The sequence below is a fragment of the Gekko japonicus genome, unplaced genomic scaffold, assembly GCF_001447785.1.
Source record: "Gekko japonicus isolate JY-2015 unplaced genomic scaffold, Gekko_japonicus_V1.1 scaffold1277, whole genome shotgun sequence".
NCBI lineage: Eukaryota > Metazoa > Chordata > Lepidosauria > Squamata > Gekkonidae > Gekko > Gekko japonicus.
Genome location: NW_015173709.1, coordinates 489,456 through 496,803, shown reverse-complemented (window position 1 = coordinate 496,803; position 7,348 = coordinate 489,456).

The following is a 7,348-nucleotide window of genomic DNA, read 5'->3' as shown; positions in this document are numbered from 1 at the left end:
CATATTCCAGTTGGGACAAGCTAGCAATATATGGTCCATCGTCTCCACCCTACCTTGATTACAATCGCATGTCCGTTCGGAGAACGGGATGCCATGAAAGCGGCCAGAAACTATGTTCGACGGGAACGTATTCAGCCTAGCCAATGTGAAGGCTCTCCGGAGTGCTGGGCTTTTGAGAGAGTAATAGTAAGTAGGGATCACAGCCGGCGGTGGAAGGCCAAGGGATAGGCCCGAGCAGGTTCGCCGAGCTTTGGAGAGTGTACTGCCAAAGTCCAGTTCCCTTAATTTTGTTTTTATGAGTTTAAAGACCTCGTTTTGCTATAAGGAGGTAATACCAATGTTCAAGGATTCTAATTTGGATTCAATTAACTTAGTTCTATTGCTTGTATAGGTGTCTCTCTGAATCAAATGAGTGAAACCTGGTCCACTAGGGACAGCCCCTCGACTTTCTTTATTGATAAACAGTTTAAATGCTAACTGCCAAGCTCTTCTCTCAATTGATGGCTGCGCAAATTCTACCCTAAGGGCCGTACCTGCCATGCATCTCGGCACTGCCGCGATGTCTCTAAAGAACATGTGGAGAGGGGAGTCTAATTTTTCTGAAACACCTTCTATCCACACTCCACAGCCATATAGGAGTTGCGAGACAACTTTAGCGTTAAAGATCCCAATAGCTGCCGGAATGTGTTTGGCCCCTTTTGAGCAGAAGAATTTTTTGACTACTCTAGATGTCAGGCTTGCGGCCATCAATGCCGCCTTAACGTGTGGGGTCCAAGATAAATTATAGGAAAAGGTGATTCCAAGGTATCTGTAGGAGGAGACTTTTTCGAGTTCCCCCCCCTTCACTTTTAGAGATTTGGCACCAGTGTAGAGGGATCGTGAAAACCTCAGGACCTTAGATTTAGAATAGTTCACTACTAGTTCCTCTTTGTTGCAATAAGTAACATACGCATTAATCAGAGATTTTAAGCCTACCTCTGTTCTAGAAATGAGAAGAGCATCGTCCGCATACAACAGAATTGAGATAGGAAGGTTAGCCAAAATAGGAGGATGTCTAGCTTGAGATTTAACAAAAGGGATCATGTCATTAATAAACAGATTGAAAAGGGAGGGGGCAAGTAGGCAACCTTGTTTGACCCCTTTGCCCGTTTGGAAGCTTGAAGTAAGTTGTCCATACGAGTTATAACGTACTTGGGCCGAGGTTTCGGTATAAAGATTAATTATCAAGGCTAGGAGTCTTTTATCCACAGTGGATAAGAGCGTTTATGAAGCTGGAGGTATCCATGGACTCAATTACCTCTATGTGGACAGCTCTGATACTCAAGCATGTGAAGAGCATGGCCCAACGCTTACTGTTCACCTGCCCTCCTCCTGTTTTGCGTGTCACCACACTCCAGGTTCCAAACACATCGAGGCCTATGTAGGTAAAGGGGAGCTCTGTACTGAGACAGTCTGGTGGTAGATCAGCCATCTTCTGCTGCTGATAGAGCCCCTTGCGCTTACGACATTGTATACATCTCTGAAATACTGCAGCAATGCATCTCTTCAATCCGACAATCCACAGGCCTGCTGCCCTGATGGCTCTTTCTGTGAGATGCCGTCCTTGGTGATGGACCTTTCATGTTAGTGTCACACCAGCAGGAGGGTGATATGCTGCTGAGCTGGGAGGATGACTGGATTCATCATCACAGCCATATTCAAGCATCCCCCTACTCAGAGTAGTCCATCGTCATCAAGGAAGGGGCTCAACCTGAAGAGGGGGCTGGTCTTTGGTATTGTTCTCTCCTTTTTGAGAATAAGACTCACATTGCACACTGCGTAGGAATAGCTTCTCTGCCTAACGTTGCTCATCTAGCCGGGTCAGCTCAGTTTTCCGGTGATACAAATAGTGGATGATACGTGCTATTCCTAGGACAAGTGGTGTCCAACGGGAGAAGTGCTCGAAGCATTGTACCTCTATCAGGTGGTGTCTTGTCTCAAACTTCGTTGCCATGCAAACAATTTGAGGCCATACCTCAGCGTCCTCATCTGGGTCTAGGAGCTCATGGTGCTCCACCTTATGTTGCAAAGGTCTGTCAGGATGGAGAAGGAGTTCAGGGCCTTTCAGCCAGGTTGACTCAGCTAGCTGAGATGCCAGGATAGAATGCGTTGCATGGTCTGCAGGATTTTGGTCCATGGGAACATATCTCCACTGCTCAGGATGCAAAGACTGCCTGATGCGTTCCATTCTGTTGCTCACATACACGTAGAATCACCGGCTCTGATTGTGTATGTAACCTAGCTCCACTTTGCTGTCTGTGTAAAAGGTGTGGCTTCGAACTGGACATCCATTTCTCTATGTATCATGTCTGCCAGCTCCACAGCTAACACAGCACCGCACAGTTCTAACCTCAGAATAGTGTGTCCTTGTTGTGGTGCTAGCTTAGTCTTTCCCATGACAAAGCCCACGTGGACACAACTCTCCCCGCTGGTGACCCTGAGGTATGCTACTGCTGCTATCGCCTTGGTTGATGCATCAGACAAGACATGCAGTTCTCTTCGGGAGGCGGCAGCTGGTGAGATTGGAACATAAATATGGGATAGATGTATGCCTTGTAGACTGCCAAGGGAGTCTCTCCATGCTTCCCAGTCTTGTCTCTGGTCAAGGGGAAGAAGTTCGTCCCAATCTTTGGTTCCCTGAGAGAGTGTGCATAATAGATGCTTCCCTTGGATTGCCACTGGAGCTGCAAACCCCAAAGGATCGAACAGACTGTTCACCATTGACAAAATACCTCATTTGGTAAACTGCTTTTCTGAAGCTGGCGCTCGAAAAGTGAAGGCGTCCCTCTTTAGATCCCAACTTAGACCAATGCTGTGTTGGATGAGGGGGATGTCGGGAGTGTCGTCGCCCAGGTATAGGTCCCTCAGACCTTTGGCATAATCTTCTGGGTCAAATGCTGCCAATACTTGCTTACTGTTGGATGCAATTTTATGCAGCTTAAGGTTTGCTGCAGCCAGCATCTTCTGCATTCTTTTTAACAAGTCTATGGATTCCTCTGGAGTGGGTACAGACTTCAGCTCATCGTCAACATAGAAGTCTAATTCCACAAATCATCTAGCGTCCAGGCCATACTTCTCGTGCAGTTTGGTGCAACCCATAGTTGGCGATCGCGGGAGATGGGCCATTTCCAAAGACATGCACCCTCATGCGATATTCGGTGACTTGCTGGCTATGTTGTTTGTCACTGAACCACAAGAATCACAAGTAGTTGCATTGGTCTTCTCTGACGATGAAGGAGTAAAATGTCTGCTGGATGTCTGCCATGACAGCTATGGCTTCCTTCCTGAAGCGGATGAGCACACCAAGTAGGCTGTTAGTCAAGTCTGGTCCTGTGAGGAGGACCCTATTCAGTGAAAGACCTTGGAACTGTGAGCTGGTGTCGAAGACCACTCGGATCTGACCTGGCTTCTGTGGATGGTATACTCCAAAGAATGGGAGATACCAACATTTCTCACCTTCTTTCAGAGGGGGTGCGAGTTCTGCATGCTTGTTCTGAAGCATTTTGTCCATGAATTCCACAAAATGTGCCTTCATCTCAGGCTTCCTTTCTAGAGTCCTGCGCAAGGTGCTGAGTCGAGACAGGGCCTGTTTGTGGTTGTTGGGTAAACGCTACCTACGCACACGGAAAGGAAGTGGAGCCACCCAACTTCCAGATTCCTCTTGCCTGAATCCCTTGTCCATCAGCTGCAGGAACTGTTTGTCCTCTATAGACGGAGCAGATTCATTGTCATCCTTTGTTGTCTGGAACATGGTAGCTCACAAAACAGAGTCCCTTTCAAACAGCGTGAAGTGTTCTGGACATGGCTTCAGGTGGGAGGGTTGTCCATTGTCTAGGATGCTTGTGGCGAAGATGCTCATCTGAATTGGCATCTGCAGGCCATCTATACACATGTTCCCCGTGATGACCCATCCCAGATCTAGTCTCTGGGCATGTGGTGTGCCAGGAGGTCCTCTGAGCAGATCATGACCGGCTAGTAGGTCAGGAATGTCTGTTCCCAACAGGAGCAGGATTTCTGCATCAGGATCCAGGGCAGGAAGCTGACTTGCAATAGGTGCTAAATGGGGATGGTGGAGTGTGACATCTGGTGTGGGGATCTGGTCACGGCCAACTGGTAGAGCATTGCATTCCAACAATAATGGCAGGGGGAACTGGGCTTCACCGTCGAGTGATTCAATCTGGAACCGGATGGCTATCCTTCCCGCCATGCGCTGGACACCAGCACACGTCTTCAGAGTATATTGAACTTCCTCACCCTGTAGATCGAAGAGCTTGATGAATGCTGGACTAACTAAGGACTGACTGCTTTGTCCGTCTAAGATGACATAGGTCTTTGTGGCCTTCTCTGGATGATCTGCAGGGAAAACTTTGGCAAGACCTATCTGATGGCAGGACCTTTGACTCTTCGTGGCACCGCAAACCTGAGTGCAATGGGCACCAATGGGCTGAGTGTGAGTACTCAATGCTTCTGCAGAGGTTGTCGTGGTAGAGGAGCTAGGCATGGGTTGCTGTGGTGGATTGGAGTCCAGATGCAGGGCACCAGGGTGCTTGTTGCTATCACATACATGACACTTGATAACAGCTTTACAGTCCTTAGCTATGTGGTCCTTGGACTCGCAGCACTTGAAGCATAACTGATACTCCTTGATCAAAGCCTTCTGCTCCTCCAATGGTTTAGTGCATTTGTTCAGTGGATGCGGCTTCTTGTGAAACAGACAAAATGGCTCTGTCATCTCTGTAGGCTATGATGCCTTCCACTCCAAAGCTGTTTGGTTTCCCCTGGATAGGAGATAGTTCTGTCTTCCTTGCAGACACCACTGTTTTGACTCTGGTGTCCCGAAGAGGTGTTTTCTCAATGCGAGAGTCTAAGCGGTTTGGAGACCACACTGGGCATCGTTACGGACCTTCGCAGACTCTGCGACAAAACATACGAGGTATGAGAAGGGAGGGTACCTGCCCTGACAGGCACCCTTGTAACTGGCCACTGCTTTGCTCCACTTGTCCTGCAGCGCAGGGGGCAATTTCTCCTTGATCTCCAAATGCACCATGCATTGGTCGAGACTTGTGAGTCCTGGTAATGCTGGGTTCTCTTTTGCCCCTGTAGGTTTTCAAGGAGATCGGCCAAGGTCCATAGCTTCTCAGGGTTCTTGGCCATTATTGTGGGAAATTTCTTCAATTTTCCCATGAGTGCAGTCTCAAAAGCTGTCAGTGATCCATAGTGGTCATCGAGTCTCGGCCAAACTCGTTTCAAGGCCGTGCCTCGATCTGCCACATTCGCTGAGTGGAGATCTCTTGCTTGTTCTGTGGACTCTGGACCCAGCCACTCCGCCAAGAGTGTGAGTTGTTCATCCGCACGTAGGTTCATGTAGCGTCACATCCTGGCGACAATGGTGCAACGCGTATCGCTGTCCCCCGCGGCAGGGATCCTGTGAAGACGTGCGGATCCCCTGCTGCGGCTTGGCAGCCCTAGGCTGGAGAAAGGGCTGGAGAGACATGCATGCAGCAGAGGAGCAGCATGTGTTTGCTTTTCCAGTGGCTGGAGAGACATGCATGCAGGCACTGGAGAGATGAGTCGCTTACTTGTAACGATTCAACTTGTTAGTTTGCTGCTGAGAGCAAATGGATGGGTAATAAAGAGAGTTGTCCTTGCAACCTTTATCATGCACATTAGAAACAGCTTTGATGCTTTTTTTCCTTTAAGGGCTGGGGACCGGAGGGGAAAATTCATCACCTCTCTTTTTCTCACTGGGGGCGGGGAGCTTCATCCCTCTTTCTAACTGTCCTGTCCGGCGCGAGCTGCGGCTGAGACAGCGCTTTCTAGGTGTGAGCCAATGCACAACCACTGAAGAAAGCTTAAATCATCTTTATTTAACTTCACCATTCAGAAGATCATTTACTCACAATTAAGCTGATAGCTGGGTGGAGAAGTTACATCTTTGTGATCTAGGTCAATTCTATTGGCTGTGGTGAGAAAGAGATGGGTTTCCCCTTCTCCTTGCAGTAAGGATAGACAAAGAAACGGAAAAGAACAATACATTCCTATCTTTGCACCTCTGAGCTCAGGAAATTACTCTTAATGAGCCAGTCAGAGGGAAGCTTTTGGGACACCTAACTGAGGACTACAATTCCCAGGGGCAACTGTTCTTAAAGATACACAACAGTTTTACTAAACTACTATTACCTACAGTTAATGCTTACTGGGGGCAGCACAGCCACTATACATTGCAATACAACACATATATTGTGCAGGCTGGAGTCCTAAATATATCTACTCAGAATATTCACTGAGAAGTTGGAGATGCCAAGAAAGAAAAAAAAGGACAAAGGTTTAGGTTGGCATATTATGTGTAACTCTGACATTATTTAAAAGTATCCAGTATTGTTAATTCGAAAATCAGCATGTCCTCAGTGAATGATGCTTTATACACCCACTAAGGAGGGAGGCCTACTCTAGTATGCAGCTAGTTGACCTACCGAATGGCACAGATGGGTTGTTCACTAGGGTTGCCAAATACTTACCTCAATCTGGCAGGGGACACATGCTCCCCAGCCGGAACATTTCTCCTTGTAACGCACCATGCCGTCACCAGGAAATGACACTGGGCGACGCTCTGGCAATGGGACTGAAAACTCGATGGTACCATCGAGTTTCTGGCCCCATTGCCAGAGCGTCACCCAGTGTCACTTCCTGGCGACGGCATGGTGCAGCACGCCTGTTGTCCCCGCAGGAATGATCCTGCGAAGAGGTCTTCGTCCCCCACCGAAACACGGTAAGTACTTGGTGTTGTGTCCACTGACCGCCACCGGAGGTCAGCGCACATACCTGAGCTTCAATCCTGGAAGACAATGGGGACTAGGATTCTAGTCCCTCCACAGGGGAACCAATGGGAGCCATGGCGGGGGATTCAAACCCACCAATGGTGACCAGGGGGGTGTCCCCAGGTGTGTATATAGTTGGCCTGCCGGCCGTTTGTCTGCATGTCTTGTTGTGTGCCTAATAAAGCGTGCTATGCACTTCGTCGTTGTCTGTCGTCCATCCATGCGGCTACCCACTACATAACAGTGGCGAAGAGGATGGGATGCAGCCGCATCTGAGCCGGGCCGTTGCGAGGGACCAGGAGAACGCGAAGCAGCCAATCCATCCAGCAGCGAGACCGCTTCTCCTGCATCCCCTCCGACGCACACGATGGCGACCGCTCCGGGGCTAGGGCTGCTTCTGCCCTTCGACACAGCCCGCCCGCAAGACTGGGCCTCCTGGGTCCAAGGCGCCAAATCCGCGCTAGATTTTTTCGACGTCACCGACGAAGGCA